This window comes from Cherax quadricarinatus, chromosome 70, assembly GCF_038502225.1.
Source record: "Cherax quadricarinatus isolate ZL_2023a chromosome 70, ASM3850222v1, whole genome shotgun sequence".
In the NCBI taxonomy this organism is placed as follows: Eukaryota; Metazoa; Arthropoda; class Malacostraca; order Decapoda; family Parastacidae; genus Cherax; species Cherax quadricarinatus.
Genome location: NC_091361.1, coordinates 11,339,077 through 11,358,617, shown reverse-complemented (window position 1 = coordinate 11,358,617; position 19,541 = coordinate 11,339,077). Strand labels below are relative to the sequence as shown.

Sequence of the window (19,541 nt, the reverse complement as noted above, 5' to 3'; positions counted from 1 at the left end):
GCAGATGACGTGAAGTTGATGAGAAGAATTCACTCGATCGAAGACCAGGCAGAACTACAAAGGGATCTGGACAGGCTGCAGACCTGGTCCAGCAATTGGCTCCTGGAGTTCAATCCCACCAAGTGCAAAGTCATGAAGATTGGGGAAGGGCAAAGAAGGCCGCAGACGGAGTACAGTCTAGGGGGTCAGAGACTACAAACCTCACTCAAGGAAAAAGATCTTGGGGTGAGTATAACACCAGGCACATCTCCTGAAGCGCACATCAACCAAATAACTGCTGCAGCATATGGGCGCCTAGCAAACCTCAGAACAGCATTCCGACATCTTAATAAGGAATCATTCAGGACCCTGTACACCGTGTACGTTAGGCCCATATTGGAGTATGCGGCACCAGTTTGGAACCCACACCTAGCCAAGCACGTGAAGAAACTAGAGAAAGTGCAAAGGTTTGCAACAAGACTAGTCCCAGAGCTAAGAGGTATGTCCTACGAGGAGAGGTTAAGGGAAATCAACCTGACGACACTGGAGGACAGGAGAGATAGGGGGGACATGATAACGACATACAAAATACTGAGAGAGGAATTGACAAGGTGGACAAAGACAGGATGTTCCAGAGATTGGACACAGTAACAAGGGGACACAGTTGGAAGCTGAAGACACAGATGAATCACAGGGATGTTAGGAAGTATTTCTTCAGCCACAGAGTAGTCAGGAAGTGGAATAGTTTGGGAAGCGATGTAGTGGAGGTAGGATCCATACATAGCTTTAAGCAGAGGTATGATAAAGCTCACGGCTCAGGGAGAGTGACCTAGTAGCGATCAGTGAAGAGGCGGGGCCAGGAGCTCGGACTCGACCCCCGCAACCTCAACTAGGTGAGTACAACTAGGTGAGTACACACACACACACACAACACGCACACACACACAGCACACACACTACACACACAAAACACACACACAAAACACAAACACACACACACACACACACACACAACACACACAACACACAACACACACACAACACACACAACACACACACACACACAACACACACAACACACAACACACACACAACACACACAACACACACACAACACAACACACACACAACACACACAACACACACAACACACAAAGCACACACAACACACACAACACACACACACACACACACACACACACACACACACACGCACACACACACACACACACAGCCATACAACGCAGATGCAACCATGAAAAACTCAGTCATACAAATCAGATATGCAACCATTCAAAATACATGCACAATAATGGACAATCTTACACGCAAGAGAGAATAGGTGACATTACCTGTTCAATACGCGGCACCTGACATCAGTGATGGTCTTCACGCCTGCAAGAAACACACAGGCATGAAAATATGACATGCAAAAGCTTTCTGTATAAAATAACGAAGCGAACTCTAACGAAACAAGTGTGTGTGTGTGTGTGTGTGTGTGTATATGTATGTTGCATTGCACACTGTAGGAATGGCAGTGAAACCATACCACGAGCGGGGATTCAACTCGAAGCGAATGAGTCGTAAAACTCCAAGCCAGCGTTTAATCCACTAGGGCAGCTGGCTCACTCGAGATGAGTTCAATCCCCGCCAGTGGTATGGTTTGTTTGCAATCGTGTCATTTCGATTTCGTGAGTGAGTGGCAGTGAAGACTGTTATATGTCAATGATGGTGCAATGTCGTTTAGTACTATTAGAGAAACAGTTTGAAAATGGTCAATGCCTAAATTGATCGTAACTAGAATTGCTCTAGTCTTTGTGTGATCCAAGAAAGGTGTCCAACGCTTCCCATTAGGCTAGACCCATCTAAATCAAGTTACGAGTATATCCCGTGTGGCATAATTATGTAATGTAGTTAAAGGTAATCACTTGAGATACAAGTCCACTCATAATAGTCTTTCTCAGTATATCACATTGGAACTAATATCCCAAGTTCTTCAATAAATATGGCAAATTGGCAGCTACACAACCCAAACCAATTCGAACTTTCCGCTAAGTAACATACACCAGCTCTGGAAGTTTAAAGCCAGTCAGAAGATGCATTATCAAGTTACTGCACAGAAGCAGTACCCCAAAACACACGTTTGAAATATTCTAATTCTCAACTTATCGTCCTTGAGGATTTTAAGCCCATCAAATGAGATATTCAAAAATTATCAGAATTTCTTACGAAATGGAAAATTGGCATCTACAAAGTTCAAAATCAATTTAATTCTTTCTCTAAGGTTTAAAACTTTCCAGGAAAAAAACTCAGCAAAGCTGGACTTTTAAAGGTGACTAGAAGGCACATGCTACAGTCACTGCATAGAATTAAGTAAGTTTATTCAGGTTAACACAAACACACTTGCATAGATTAACATTCATAGCAGCATGTGTGTTAAGAACCTGGGATAACCCAAAAAATCAAAACCAGGTTCATTAAGTTAGTAAATTAACAAATTTGCACCGATACAACCACTAGTCAAAAACAGATATCGACCTTTTTATAATAAGCTTCGGCCATTAAAAGTTCAATCCCTTCTGAGGCTTGAACTTTTAATGGCTGAAACTCCTTATGAAAAGGAGTCATACTTATTTCACGGAAAAAAATACCATACCATTTTAAAACAAATTTGACGAAGATGTCACAGACAAATCCAATTAGAATTTTAGCCTTCTGTTTCTTACTAAGACACATCAGTGCTGAGAGTTTGAAGGTTGCTATAAAAGGCTCTCTGACGTTAGCATATAGTAACCAAAATCTGGACTTATAAAATTAAAAAAGAAAAAGAGTACCTACCCATTCCAATCGTTGCATGTCCGTTTCTTTACTTAATTTCGATAACTTTGAAAATTTGAAGCCAGTCGGACGAGGCATTCTCAAGTTATCAATGATAATCTTGCAGCATGAAAGCAACACTATACCTGAGCATATATGGGGCTCTGTTATTGACCCATTCCAAAATATGATTTTTTTACTACATAATAAACTTGTGAGATTCAAAAAAACCACCATAAAAAACAGAGGGTGTCGATAGTCTCAGTTTTCTTAATTATATTCTAATTCAGTCCCTCTATAATTCGAAAAGAAAAAAATTATTTTTAATGAATGTGGAATTTGCATACATCCTACGATCTTTTAGACAAAACAGCCGAGTGGCTGAAGTTAAAATCTGTAAACTGGCACTGAAAATCAGATGCCGCTCAGGTAAGGTGTTTTTACGATAAAAAAAAAATTAAAATCTTGGAAGAAATATGTTAGGTATCCCCTCATCGGGGATATTTAAATACTACATTTCGTAATATTAAATAAAAGCTGAAAATCTAGTGTTATTCAGGAAGCAACCGGTCGAGGACACACAGTCACGTCTTCGAAATTAACATGTGTGAAAGGGGAAGTCATTAGCAGGTTAAATTAATAATCAACATGAACATCCTAACTGACTGGTTCAGGTGAAATAACTTTCTGTGTATCTTTCATCTCCTTTATATTCATTCATTCATTCTCTCTTTCTATCTCTCTCTCTCTCTCTCTCACACACACACACACTCACACACACACACACACACACACACACACACACACACACACACACACACACACACACACACACACACACACACAATTTTTACACCAATCAGTTTTACAGGTTAAAAGCTGTTATTGTACCTCAGCTGCCACACACAGACAAATAGAACAAAGATAGCTCTATTAGAACCCTCTTTGTTCTAAAGATTTAATACGGTAGTCTTCACCACCTCCAAGGCTCAGGGACTGATTACTTCATCTTCTCTATATAGTTCTTCAATATTCACATTATGTCTTTGTATTATACTGATAAAACCACTGGATGGCGAAACGTCTACAAATAAAGATACCCAGATGTTGTACATGTGTCTAATTCTTAATCGAGCGATGAGTTAAAATGTTTATAAATATACACTAAGAAAATAAATCTTAAATTTCAACATTCATTCAGTAAACACTATTTGATTTTTCCTGAGTATTTCAGAATAGTTATATTTCCTGCAGTTTTTCCTTTTCATTTTAGGCGCTCAAGTCTGTGACGGATTCACGGAGATGATCCCAAGAATTATTACCATTTATGCATCTTATTTGTGAGTGCTGGTTTGTTCGCGTTTTCGTAACTCAGTCCCAAAGGCAGTTCAATCAAACTTTCTCACACAAGAACATAAGAATGGAGAACACTGCAGCAGGCCTACTGGCCCATAAAAGGTAGTTCCTTTTCCAAAAGACAAATATGACTGCTACTGGTTAGCATGGTCTGATGATCAGGGATGGAATATGAATGTTTGAATAGGAATCAAATACCGTGAAGCTGCAGATCTTGTGGCAAGATACAATGAGGCAAACCTGGATATATATTTTGCTATCTTCGAAAATTAGGCAGCTGTCTTGAACTGGACGAGGCAGCACTGGGCTACACGGCTCTATTTCCAGTTGCGAGAAGGAAGTCAGGAGAGGACATCAACAATGTCCTCTCAGGAGTAAAAGCCTATGCAGTGGTACCTGTTAAATATCAGTAGAAATTCCGTGACCTTCGTCGGAGTAGCAGTGACTCTTACTATAATTTTGCCTTGGCTAAGGAGGCTGCATTCCCATAGAGGTGTAAAGCAGCTGAGGTGAACTGCGACTGTGACAGGTTACTTTCCATTGATCCTAATCAAGGACTTTGTGGCTAACACAAGTGACGAGGAGGCCACTGAGTTAGCTGTTACCTACGAGGTGCATAAGAATCTGCGTCGATGTCTCATTCAGGCAGGCAATCAGCAGTTGAATCCAAGATGGGTTAGCCCTAATCTACCTTTGCCTGCCTTGCCTCAGCAGGCACAGGTTGCTGTGGTACCAGTTACTAAGCAACCTTTGCAGATCAGGCTTAGCAAGAAATTCAACCTAAAGAGAAAGCTTAAAACATTTCTTCTACAGTTGTTGTAATAAGCCAGGACATGTTCGCCAGCAATGTTTTAAGCTAGAGAGAGATCTGGTCACAAACCATAAATACTTTGCTGACATGTGGTTTTACCCATCATGCGACACAAGAAACCCACGAGCCTGAACAAGTCCGGGGGCCCCGTAAAAATTCTGTCCGAAATTCTTGATTCTGATGATCTCCTTACACACTGCCATCCGATGTGCTGTCAAGCTTGTGATGTGTAATGTGGGAATTTTATGTCACTGCAAAAACAGCAATCAACCTTACAGAGTTATATACATCAGGGACTCAGGTACGTATGGCACCTCACTCCAGTCCTCAGTGATAATTAAAGGTGTCATCTGCCCCCTTCGCTGGAGTTATTATTTTATTGGAGTTATTTGGGTCTCTGCGCTTTTTTTTATAGAAAGTGTGATTCACTGGTTACATGTGCATGGGTCTTCCTGCTGAATTCCCCATCCATGATTCGCAACTGCTGGTCGCAAATAATGTGTGCATGTTGGGAACAAATTATTACTCCCCACAAAAAAAGGTTCTGGATCGAGCAAAGCTCTTAATTAATACCAGTCGTTTTTCCATTGGTGGCTGTGACACGGTCAGTGCACCGTGTGGAGTCACTGGGACACAAGACCAAAGATGCTAGTTTAGACGTTGAACTCGGCATGGGCTACCTGTTTGATGATGAAGAGTCCAGCCAGGTACAAGAGCTCTGGCTAGCTTTTTTATTTTTTACACGAGTACCACGGGAGATCCAGTCTGATCAGGGTTCGAACTTCACATCCAAGGAGTTTAAGGAGCTTCTTTTCCAGTTGCAGTTCCATCATGGGATCTCTTCTGCTTACCGAAGTGAGAGTCAAGGTGCCCTTGAAAGTTACCACCAAACTACAAAGTCTATGTTACGATCGTATGTATTCAAAAATAAGAATGACTGAGACGAGGGGATATCCTTGTTGTTTTTTGTAATGAGTGAGTTTAAGAGTCTCTTGATTTTAGTCACTTTGGTATCATTACGGTTATAATGTTAGAGGGCCATTTGCTCTTCTTATAACGAAAAAGATTATTTGGTATTCTGGTAGCGGGGAGTTAATGATACGTCTTCGGAGGCTTCTTACTTTAAGTCGTGGTGGGTACACAGGCTTGTGTTGTGCCCATGGCCCGGGAGGGCCATGCCCACGAGAGAGAGCTGGGAGTACTTGTGTCTTCCTGCTAGGCCGCTGTGTGAGTGAGGCAGAGGCATGGGCCGGCAGGCTGGCGTGCCTGCCGAGAGGCCTGGCTACAGAGGGCAGCACCTGAGTGGTGCGAAATATGAACTAAGCTGGCAGACAGCATGGGCTGTCTGGAAGAGGGATGAAGTCATCTTCACTTCATCATCCCATGCAAGAAGCATCCATCTCTCAACAAGTTATCCTGATGTCGTGTCTGCACGTTTGAGCATCCAGACACAGGTACAAGCAGGATCCAGGCCAAAATTTGCCGAAATTCTTCGAGAATTGTAAGTGGCGTCACAGTGACCCCACGCCACAGCATCCCACGCTGTTTCTCAAGTCACGTGTTCAGCGTCACTTGTATGTTGCTGTTGTTGTTCAGCTCAGCACAGCTGTTTCAGCAAGCCAGAGGTGATATTTGTGGTGATTTCTGCGTCCAGTGTGAGCTTCTCCACGTGTTTGTGGGTGGAGGAGGAGGAGGAATGACCAGATGCTCCCCTGCCATACACTCACCAACGCTCCTCGCCACCACACTACCATACACTCACCACTGCCCACTCCCTCTGCTGTGTTTTCTGCTGTTTTTCGTGTGATTCATTGCCAGAGCTGTGTATCCGAGTGCCCGAGGCCACTCGAAGCTACGTGGACCAGCATGCCACGTAGATCACGACACCACGTGGATCCCGACGCCACGTGGGTGTGGGCGATGCCACGTAGATCACGACGCCACGTGGATCCCGACGCCACTTGGGTGTGGGCGATGCCACGTAGATCATGACACCACATGGATCACGACGCCATGTGGGTGTGGGCGATGTCACGTAGACCTATGAGCTACGTGAGTTACCAGATGTCCCAGGCCACATGCTGTGGTCTGCTGCCCACATCACATTGACGTCACCCACGATGCTGCCCGACTTCATGACGTCACGATGTCTGCCAGACGTCACCTCGAGATGTCTGCCTGACGTCACCTCGAGATGTCTGCTGACGTCAGTGCTGCTGACATCATCACGCCTGACATCACATGATGTCACATCGAGTGTTTCTAGTAATTATTTTAATATTGTCGAGAAGATTGAGAGAAGATATATGTCGTGTGTTAATTAATTCCTCTCAGTCAGTGTTCTCACATGTTGTACCGCGGTGTGTTTGTGAAGTTTCCGTGTGTCCAGTGAGGTCTGAGCCAGACCTGAGTAGCACCACTGTGTTAAGTCACCCGTGTGACCAGTGTGTTTGACAGCTGATTACTCAGCCCTGAGTGTATGAGCCCTCTTGTACAGAAAGCTTTTATGCTCGTCGCTCGTGTTGTTCTGCAGAATCGTACCTGCTACGATTCCCATCGAGATTTGTTTCACTTCACCTCCAGACCGTCAGAGTGCTGTTATATGTAGAGAAACAAGTCTGGGGATGCTTAGACTAACCTCTGCTATAACTCCAACTGCTGATTGATACTCGCCAAGCCGCAGTTAGGCCTGTCGGCAGGCGCTGTGTCAGCCTCGTGTCACAAGCTTCAGTGAGCAGCCTGCACAAAGAAGATGTCACTTTGACTGCTAGCTCTCTCACTGCAGTCTGGTGTATGATGTTACGACTCCCAGATGTTTCGCCCAGTCGTCTCTGCCACGACTCGCTCCACAACTCACTCCACGCTCGCCGGCAGTGACAGCCCAGCAACAGTACCAGTCGAGAAGTGTCCTGAGTCGCTTGCCAGAAGTCCTGCCCAGTTGCCGAGTTTTGTCGACGCCTCACTCGAGGGCACCAGCATGTCGTGCCCCAGGTTGAGTGAAAACCTGCAGCGACTCCTACGATGACTGCTTCACCGTTCCAGAGGAGACCGTAACCTGTTATGTCACGGCTCAGCCGCAGCGATGTCTCCTGTGTTGCAGTATCTGTCCAGACGCAGGAAGGCGTGCAGTGATGCCCTTCGATGCTCATTGCCTATGACCACGATGTTTAGCACACCCCACATGTTTTTTCTTCCCTCCCTGTAGGAAGTTTTTTTGCATGTCCATATGTATATATATGTTTTTATTTTGTGTTCTGTGCCCTGTTCCTACGAGAGAGAGACCGAGTTTCTTTTACTACCAGTATTGTCGCGTTGGGACGACGCGCGGTAGGTGGCCGAGCGTATGTAGACAGCCTGTATTGTCTGCACAGACAGCCCATGCTGTCTGCCAGCTTAGTTCATATTTCGCGCCACTCAGGTGCTGCCCTCTGTAGCCAGGCCTCGCGGTAGGCACGCCAGCCTGCCGGCCCATACCTCCATCTCACTCACACAGCGGCCTAGCAGGAAGACACAAGTACTAGTAGCTCTCTCTCGTGGGATGGCCCTGTCCGGGCCATGGGCACAACACAAGCCTGTGTACCCACCACTACTTAAGAATAAACGAAGAAGCCTCTGAAGACGTATCATTAACTCCCCGCTACCAGAATACCAAATAATCTTTTTCGTTATATTCTCAAGGGGTGCTAGACCAGCTCTCTTACCCAATATTGGGGGATAAACTTCGTCAGATTCATGACCTGTCTGTAGGAAACCTTAGCCACACAGAGGACGATGAAGGACCAGTATGATAGGTTAATCATGCCACTATCCTTCAGAGTGGCCAACATGGTATTTATTAAACAAAGCTGGGTAATGTGCTGCAGGCTAGGCTCATCGGCCCTTATAAAATCAAGGTAAAATTAAATGACACTAAAACGTTTTCCCGGGAGCATTTTCCATAAAAATCAACATAAAACATACGATCCAATGAGTATCTGTTATGAATCCTGTAGAATCTGACTGTGATGAATTGATTGATATGCCTTAAAGAGTCAAAATGTCTCTGAATACCTTTGAGATATTACATAATCCAGACTACTTCTGTCTGCTTTTTCTTATGTCAGAGCCAATCAGGTGTTGCAACTGCTCGTTTATATGCATATATAGAGATGTTAAATGGTTGTGTTCACTGGGTTTTAATTAACAATATGGATGTGGGTGATACTACAATGATGATACAGAAGCTGTATCACGCAAACTCAGATGAGATTGATACGTTAAAGGCTGAGGCCAATTTCATGGAAGTCAATAACTATTGTAGATAAATGGTCCAGAAAACCGACAAGTTGATAAATGAGATACTTGTGCCAACACTTGGGTGTCTCAGTCATCATGTTGATTTTCTGAACCATTTATCTACAATTCCTGTCAGACACATCATCTTGGGATCCTGATATAGGGAACTGTAGACTGGCGTACATCCACCCGTGGATTTTTCCATGGTGACGCAGCCTACGGCTGCTTCGCCTCATCTGTCTGCGGTATATAAGCCCCTTCTCCGTGCAAATGCTGTACTCTTATCAAGATTGATGGAATGACCACATCGACTGCAGGCTGAGGGACTGATTACTTCGAACTTATTCCGATCTTCAGCTTCTCTGTACTGAACTGAGAAAACCACTGGTTGGTGAAATGTATCCTCGGTATTCCGCCTTTATATTCTTCAGAGATGCCAAAGCGCTGCACAAGTCTCTCATTCGTCAATAATAGTCCATAGGTTTCATCCAGTATTCTCGTTCCTAAGCCAGATGGTAAGATACACATGTACACAGATTACTATAAGGTGAATGTTGTTACTAGGCTTGGTGGATATCCTTTACCTAGGATAGTTGACATCACTGACCAAGTGTATGTATCTAGGCTGGATCTGTTACGAGGTTATTACCAAGTCTCCTCGGCAGACAGTGTGAGAGAGATCCCTGCCTTTACTATAAGGGGAGAGGGTTATTCAATTACAAATGGCGTCTGGAACGCGGAATGTTCTTGCTGATGCATATCTAGATGACTTTCATTCTGTATAGTTCTTGGGGTCAAGAACTCGGAATAGCTTAAGGCTTTTATGTTAAGCTCTGCCAGCTTCACTTGAAATTCAAGCTGGTAAAAAGTGAACCTGGACAAGTCAAAGTAATTTTTATGAGTCATGTCACTGCTTAATGTGAAGTTTCACCTATCAAGAACAAAGTGAAGGCATTTGTTAACACTGAAGCCTCTACTAACAGCCTTTACTACTGTGTTTCCTTGAGATGATCGCATTTTACAGGCATTTTTGTCCAGATTACTCACATGTGGCTCATCCTTTAACCTCATTTACCAGCCCGAAGTATGAGTTTCACTTTGATAAAGTGTGCCAAAGAGCTTTTGAGCATTTGAACGCTTACGTTCCAAATCTCTGACACTGCTGAGCCCTTATTTCAATGCACCATTTGTTATTCAAGCAGATACATGCGAGGTGAGAACTGGCAAAGATCAGAGGAACAGTTGTTGCATCATGTGGACTTTTACTCTGCAAAATTGAAGAAGCATCAGAAAGCCTACAGTGCCATTGAGAAAGAGGCAATCACCCTAGTATTGACTCTTGAGCTTCTCCAGGTGTATCTAGGAGGTCTTAGTCTTGGTCCCCTCGGACCACAACCTTCTCACTTATTGTAGCCAGCTGGCCCAGTGGCTTACGCGCTGGCCTGGAGTTTTAAGATTCATTTGCCACGAGTTCAAACCCCACCCGTACCGTATTTTGTTTGCAATCGTGTCATTACGATTTCGCGAGTCGGTTCTCATTTAAATTCATACGATGAAAAATAAAAATGCCTGCCTTTAGCTCCCGGCTCTGCATATCCAGCAATTTCACACTGAGATCCAGCACGAGGCCTGGTCTCAGACCGGGCCGCGGGGGCGTTGACCAAAGAAACCCTCTCCAGGTAAACTCCAGGTAGACATGATGGGAGAAAATAACATTCTAGCATATTCACTTTCCAGGTGACTTGCATATTTTAATTATTAATTTTAATATGCATCACCTTGTAGTAAGAATTGTCATATGAACCATACCACGGGCGGGGATAGAACCCGCGATCAGAGAGTCTCAAAACTCCAGACCGTCGCGGATTCTATCCCCGCCCGTGGTATGGTTTGTTTGCAATCGTGTCACTACAATTTCGTGAGTCATTGTCATATGACGTTAAATGAATTGGCATGTCGTAGGGCAGTTTCCATTAAATTTGTGTGTTTGTAATTATCTATACTAATCACTAACAATGATAGTCTATGATTCGTATTTTTTAATACTACAATTTACTCAACTCAGATGCCAAACTTTCTTTTAATAAAGCTTCCAGTATTTAACTTTTGTAGCCTATCAGAAAAAGGCCTACTCCATTAATTGCCGTTAGTCTTATGAATGCAAGTTTAGTTAACAATATCAGACGGAACTTATAGGCCATCATCCTTGCTGTCAAATGTTTCAGTATCAATATTTTGAATCATATCAGAAGAAACATTATTTAATTATTTAACGGATACAAATGCCAATATTTAATAAAATTTGGTTAGCTGGCAAATTTTCATCTCGGCAAACCACTGTAACCAGCCACATTATTCTGGAACACTAATATTTATATTTCCAGGAATTTCAACTTTTCTTTACGTAGTTATTGGAGAAAAAATTTACCGGAAGTTTCGATCATGCAGATCCTGATAATATTCGTTCATAACTGTTTTTTTGGTTGGTAACAATATAACTCGAAATTATGATCACCTAATTTTTCTGGGTCAATCGTGGTGGTCGAGGATAAAAGATACATAAGAAATTTATGCATACAAAATTTTTAAATTGGAGTTACACCTTCTTTATATTATTCTCATTCATTCTTACCATCATTATATAAGTTCTCATTGCATTTGCTTCGTTTTTTTTGACGCTATACTAGTATATATTTTCACAAATTTTTCTGTTTTGAAGACTAAAAAGGCACAATATCGTGGCTGGAACAATACAGAAATAACCAACACTTTATTAAGAGAATGAAACTTAAGACAATGTTCAGTCTGAGTTGGATCATTAACCAGTCACAGTGAAACAAGGAGAGGAGGAGACCCGAATATCAATGAGGGGGGAAGGGAGTGGTAGAACGGAAATGCTACTACTGGTACTACTCCCTCCCTCATTCAACCACTCCCTTCCCCTGCCCCCTCTTGCTTACTTTCTAACCGTCCAAGTAGGACTGAAACATCGTCATAAGCACCAGTCTCCTTAGTGCGGATTATTTGTGTATAGAGTTGATGTAGTTCACTGGGTCTGCATCCAGCTAATGTATCTGCATGCTACAAAGGTACCATATTACAGAGTACAAGAATCTGTATCCTGAAGACGTGCCATCTTTACCTCACTCTACAGCTCTGCAACATATCTTAACTCCTCCATTACAAGGAAACTAAACTCATTCCTGGTCTATTATTTTTATAAAATTATAGATTTTCTGGAAACCTCTTTTTTCAGTCATAATTTACAAAATGGCTGAGTTTTGTTTAGGCCATCCAAAGCGTTCCGGGGCATGTGGTGTAAAGTTTTTTGCTTGGTACTCAACGTAACTTGAATTTAAAAACTCTGACCCTTTCTGAGGCCTGTGTTTTTGGGGTGTTACTATTGTTATGTGCATTGGGTCATTTCACAGGTGATCTATGCTCTCCCAGGTATTGACAGATACCTTCTCATGAAGTTTCTGTTTACTGGGAATATACATAAGTAACTTCTACCCTCAATGCTAGAGCGTGGTGCCGTGTGACTGAAGTACAGCACGAGGGAATTGGGTTTTGATTGCTTGGGGTATTTCGTGAATGCCAACTCGGATGTAATTTGTACAAAATAAAACTTATAAACCCAGTAGGGAAAGTTGCAGCTTTTCCCGAACGAGGGAACTGCACGAGGGTGGACTAGTCAAGTAGTGAGTGGGTGAGATGACAGGACCTGTGGTGAAGTCAAAAATTTGAGTGGGAAGTTTATTTTTGCTTTATGATTCTTGATCTTGTGCTGGCGTGGTTACAAATACGTATTTTGAGTTTGGATAAATACTGATTTCTTGTTAATGTATTTTTATTAGAGAACCGAGGACAACACTGCACGACCCTTTTTGTTATTGTCATCAAGTACTGCATCAGCCGGGTGTTGTGTGGACCTTGACGATTGAATTACTCTGTCTTTGAATACCACGAAGGCGGCTACTCTAGCTTTTCATCAAATAGTTGTATTTCCTTCTGCTAATGGATATGGTTGCTCTGTCTGATTAATGGTCAGAAGTGGAAAATTTGAACTGACATAAAAACCAAGTTCCCAGCTTTTTTTTAAGTTAGGATGTTAAAATAGGAAAGATTAGGATTTATATTAGCCTGCCTTGCTGGTGTTTATAAAATTAAAAAAAAAATATATAATAAATTTATATATTTTAATAGTTTGATAGTTTCTATTAAACATTAACTAAAATTTGTTAAGCCAATTTATAAATATCCCTTCAGGCTTCTTTAAAAATAATCTTTCTTAACAGGAAGTAATTGACATTTTTACACGATGCTGAACATCTTATCCTTGTAAATCTCTTTTTACACTGATTTTTAAAACACTACGTTGCAAAATTTTATTTTGTGGAAGCGGCACCCATAGGGAGGTATCTTGTTGCACTTTGTTAAAAAGCAAATCGTTTTAAAGGTTGGAGATTATAAGGAGGTGCGGGGTTGCTAAGTGTTATTCAAAGGTCTTAGGAGGGGTTGATGAAATTAAGACACGTGTAACATCTGGGTATCTTTATTGTAGACGTTTCGCCATCCAGTGGCTTTATCAATACAAATTCTAGGACATAGCTTGAAGACAGTAGGACTATATACAGAAGATGAGGTAATCAGTCCCTCAACCTTGGAGTAGGTGCGAAGAGCACCGTAGTCGTGGAGATCTCCACGACTACGACTTCTGTACATAGTTCTACTGTCTTCAAGCTATGTCCTAGAATTTGTATTGATAAAGCCACTGGATGGCGAAACGTCTACAATAAAGATACCCAGATATTGCACATGTGTCTTAATTTCATCTTGTCGGTATTATATACCATTCTTGCACAACTTAGGAGGGGTTGTTGAGGTGGTTCGGACATTTAGGGAGGATGGAACAAAATAGAATGACTTGGAGGGTGTATACATCTGTAGTGGAAGACGGGGTAGGGATCATAATAGGAAAGGTTGGAGGAATGGGGTGAACGTGGTTTTGTGTGCGAGGGGCTTAGACTTCCAGCAAGCGTTCGTATGTTAGATAGAAGCGAGTGGAGGCAAATGGTTTTTGATGACCTGACGTGTTGTTGGAGTGTCAGTGAAGTATGATTTATAAAGGGATTCAGGGAACCGCTTAGCCGGACTTGAGTCCTGGGGTTGGGAAGTACAGGACCTGCACTCTGAAGGAGGGGTGGAGATATTTCCAATTTTGAACTGTAGCATCGCACCTCTCTGGCAAGACAGTGATGGAATGAGTGATGGTGAAAGTATTTCTTCTTTCTTTGGGTCACCCTTCCTCGGTGGGAAACGTCGCTGTGATCTGGGTATATGATGTTGTAATCTGGTTATTGTCCGTCACTGTGCTATGGTTCTCTGACGTTGTAATCTGGTAATTGTAAGGCGGTGTTCAACACCTACTTTCTACATCACTTTTCAATGCGCATTTTACATCCATCTTGTAGTTATTTTAAGTCGTCGTCTAGTAGTTACTTGTTGCCGTTGTCGTTTGATAAATGCTCAGTGCTGTTCTCTCTTTATTGTTAGTTGTTGTCCCTGGTTAATGCTTGTTGTTGTCCCTGGTTAATGCTTGTTGTTGTCCCTGGTTAATGCTTGGTGTTGTCCCTGAGTAATACTGTTTGTTGTACCTGGTTAATGTTAGCTGTTGTCCCTGGTTAATGCTGGTTGTTGTCCCTGGTTAATGTTAGTTGTTGTTCATGGTTAATGTTACTTGTTGTCCCTGGTTAATGCTGGTTGTTGTCCCTCGTTAATGTTAGTTGTTGTCTCTGGGTAATGCTGGTTGTTGTCCCTGGTTAATGATAGTTGTTGTCCCTGGTTAATGAGAGTTGTTATCCCTGGTTAATGTTACTTGTTATCCTTGGTTAATGTTAGTTGTTGTCCCTGGGTAATGCTGGTTGTTGTCAATGGTTTATGTTAGTTGTTGTCCCTGGGTAATGTTAGTTGTTGTCCCTGGTTAATGCTGGTTGTTGTCCCTGGTTAATGTTAGTTGTTGCCCATGGTTAATGTTAGTTGTTGTCTCTGGTTAATGCGGGTTGTTGTCTCAGGTTAATGCTGGTTGTTGTCCCTGGTTAATGTTATTTGTTGTCCCTGGGTAATGCTGGTTGTTGTCCCTGATTAATGCTAGTTGATGTCCCTGGTTATTGTTGGTTGTTGTCCCTGGTTAATGCGGGTTGTTGTCCCAGGTTAATGCTGGTTGTTGTCCCTGGTTAATGTTAGTTGTTGTCCCTGGTTAATGCTAGTTGTTCCTGGTTAATGCTAGTTGTTGTCCCTGGTTAATGCTGGTTGTCCCTGATTATTGCTCGCTTTTGTCCCTGGTTAATATTGGTTGTTGTTCCTGGGTAATGTTAGTTGTTGCCCCTCGTTAATGCTGGTTGTTGTCTCAGGTTAATGCTGGTTGTTGTCCCTGGTTAATGCTGGTTGTCCCTGGGTAATGCTGTTTGTTATCCCTGGATAATGTTAGTTGATGTCCCTGGTTAATGTTAGTTGTTGTCCTTCGATAATGTTAGTTGATGTCCCTGGTTAATGTTGGTTGTTGTTCCTAGTTAATGTTAGTTGTTGTCCCTGGATAATGCTAGTTGTTGTCCCTGGTTAATGCTGGTTGTTGTCCCCAGTTAATGTTTGTTGTTGTCCCTGGTTAATGCTGTTTGTTATCTCTGGATAATGTTAGTTGATGTCCCTGGTTAATGTTAGTTGTCCTCCCTGGTTAATGCTGGTTGTTGTCCCTGGATAGTGTTAGGTGATGTCCCTGGTTAATGTTAGTTGTTGTCCCTGGTTAATGCTGGATGTTGTCCCTAGTTAATGTTTGTTGTTGTCCCTGGTTAATGCTAGTTGTTATCCACTGACATACGAGTGTTCCATGACCACACACATGGTTCATCACACAGACGAGTCATGCACCAACAAGAAATTATAAAATTAAACCGGCAAATTAGTGAAGACAAACCACGAAGATATTGTAATAACCCTGATTTCTTTGTGTGTGTGTGTGTGTGTGTGTGTGTGTGTGTGTGTGTGTGTGTGTGTGTGTTGTGTGTGTGTGTGTGTGTGTGTGTGTGTGTGTGTGTGTGTGGTGTGTGTGTGTGTGTGTGTGTGTGTGTGTGTGTGTGTGTGTGTGTGTGTGTGTGTGTGTGTGTGTGTGTGTGTGTGTGTGTGTGTGTGTTTTAGTATAGGAGTAAGCCCCTCAATAGTGAAGGTGTGTGTTAATGATTTTAAAAACACAAGTAATATTAATATTAATATATATATATATATATATATATATATATATATATATATATATATATATATATATATATATATATATGCAAAACAACCACTGTGAAAGAATAATGAAATTCCAAGCGCTTTCGTGACTACTCACAGTATCAAGGAACAATGAAAGTAAATAAGTGTCTTTTTCCACAATGAACAATGAACTTTCACAGTTCCTTGATAATGTGAGTAGTTACGAAAGCGCTTGGAATTTCACTATTCTTTCACAGTGGTTGTTTTGCATATTCTGAAATCACCTGTTTACCGTGATCTTATTGCATATATATATATATATATATATATATATATATATATATATATATATATATATATATATATCATTAACAGAACTGCGGCTGGCCAGGACTCGTTCCTGCGTTCCTATGCCCAACTTTTGGGAACTGAACAAAGTACACTGGTCGTCTCCCACTGACGTACATTGACTCCGAAGAAGAAATAGAATATTTTCAGCATCATTCACACTATCACTGGCTTGCTAAAGCGCTCTGACCGACAGTTCAGATGACCCTACAAAGAACAAATATCCCCCACTCCTTCTTTAAAGTGCAGGTACTGTACTTTTCAACTCCAGGACTCAAGTTCGGTTAACCGGTTTCCCTGAATGCTTTCACAAAAAGTTACCTTCCTTACTCTCCTAACATTCTCACACATACCTTCTAGATGTCCAAGCCTTTTGTACACAAAACCTTCTTTACCCCCTCCCTCATGATCCCCATGAATACCAGCTACTTTATCCCCTTTCATTCTACTCACAACCTCAAGCACCTACATCTGGTTTTTCCTCACTCCTAAAGGATGTCATACCTCCCTGATCAATGCATGAAATCACTGACACTCCCCTTCCTCATCAACATTTAACAGTTCCTCTCTCTCTCTCTCTCTCTCTCTCTCTCTCTCTCTCGATCGATCGATCGATCGATCGATCGATCGATCGAAACCATGGTGTCCGTACTTACATACACAGGGTTCCTTCAGTGATCCTTGCTGGGTTCCTACAGTGATCCAGACAGGGTCCCTACAGACATCCAGGTAGGGTCCCTACAGATATCCAAGCAAGGTTCCTATAGACATCCAAGCAAGGTTCCTACAGACATCCAAGCAGGGTCCCTACAGACATCCAAGCAGGGTCCCTACAGACATCCAAGCAAGGTCCCTACAGACATCCAAGCAAGGTCCCTACAGACATCCAAGCAGTAGTGGCGTCGTAAGGAAAGGGAGGGCCGCCTCGGGTGACACCATTTACGGGGTGACACCATAGAGCCTCTAAAGAAGGTGACACTAATATACAAAACAGTGCTGCAACAACATAAGAGAAGAATCCGTCGTTTCTATATAATCAATTATATGATTAGAGAGTATAAATAGGCCTATGTAGGGAAAATCATTGATTTTGATGATGTGATAGATGTTTTTGCAGTATTGGAGACAAGGAAATCTAAGATCAGCTTCACTTAGATGTTACCTGTACCTAAGGTCAAATCGGAACTAGTGTTTCTCTGATATTTCAATGTTTTTGTCTATTTTTCAAGTTTTTTTTTTTTTTTTTTTTTTTGGGCATTGCTGAACATGAATAATTGTAATATCCGTTGCCTGTACTCAAAGTGGTATTTGAGTTTATGTTCCCTCAATATTTCTACGATTATTTATTTTATCATTAATAAAGTAGAGAAGTATTCTCCTGTTCGGTTTATGGCCCTTAAACATTATCATTGCTAAACATTAGTCAGTGGTCATGCAGTAGTGACGTAAGTGGAGTTTACTCCCCCCATCCCCATCCTTGAAGTTCATGGGGGTGACACCAGAAGTGTCGCCCCGAGTGACACCAACCCTAGCAACGCCAGTGCCAAGCAGACTCCGTAAATAACAAAAAGGCACAATACCGTGACTGGAACGATACACAAATAACCCACACATAAAAGAGAGAAGCTTACGACGACGTATCGGTCCGACTTGGACCAGACATCCAAGCAAGGTTCCTACAGAGATCGAGCATGTGCCCTTACAAGCAACAAGATACCTACAGGTGTCTTGTTGCTTGTAAGGGCTCTTGATCCTAAACAAGTGACAACCTTGCATATAACATGCGCTGTGAACATTACGAATTTAGCGCTTTCTCATTAATAATAAAAATAATAATTCCTCAAGGGTAATCGAGATAACTTAAACATAACCTTTCATAACAAAACAGATTAACTTCATACACGCTACACAGATAATAACTCGCAAAATGAACACAATTAGTCTGGATACCTGCATTGCGCTTTGTGGAAGTGTAAACAACAGCGTGCAAACAAGCAATGAAACTAAATTATGCAGCACAGACGTGGGGAGGATAATTATATATATATATATATATATATATATATATATATATATATATATATATATATATATATATATAAATATATAATATACGTCGTGTTGAATAGGTAAAACTTGCGATTTTGGCTAAGATAGCAACGCTCTTTTTGCTGATTAAGGCAAACGAAAATTTGTGTATGTAATAATTTCGCAAAAATCATTTTGAACCTAACGAAAAATATATGTTTCATTGTGTTTGTGTATTATTGAATTATTGTAAACTTATCTAAAATATATTTAGTTGAATTAGAGTAAATTAAGCCGCGCTTGTTTTAATAAGGTTAGGAAAGATTTTTAAGGTTCTTTTGGTACAAAATTAATTTTTACATTAACATAAAACTAGAAAGGGCTTAATTTTAAATGAGCTCTTGCTAATTGGCCAGTTTTACCAATTCGACACGACATATATTAGAGAGGTCCATAATTATATAAGATATACAAAGTTTATATATGCAGGTTCATTTTACTTCCGATCATCTCATATTCAGAGGACACTCACGAGTTTCATTAGTATCCTTCAACTACTGTAGGAGGTGTTATTTGATGGAAGAGGATATCATGGTTGGGCAACCATTTATTGTCGCCCTGATAGAGATTTTGTTCTGGTTCTCTGAAGCTTCGACGATGTTCAAACACTATT

General features: G+C 41.7%; 1 long non-coding RNA gene across 1 annotated transcript in view; it reads right to left on the bottom strand.

Moving 5' to 3' along the window:
- The window catches only part of LOC138854792 (uncharacterized), a 1,005,594-nt gene that overhangs the window by 456,172 nt on the left and 529,881 nt on the right, over positions 1 to 19,541 (bottom strand). The window contains exon 2 of the long non-coding RNA XR_011393965.1: positions 1,332 to 1,374. This is a non-coding gene — a long non-coding RNA (uncharacterized lncRNA). The remainder of the gene's footprint in view (positions 1 to 1,331; positions 1,375 to 19,541) is intronic.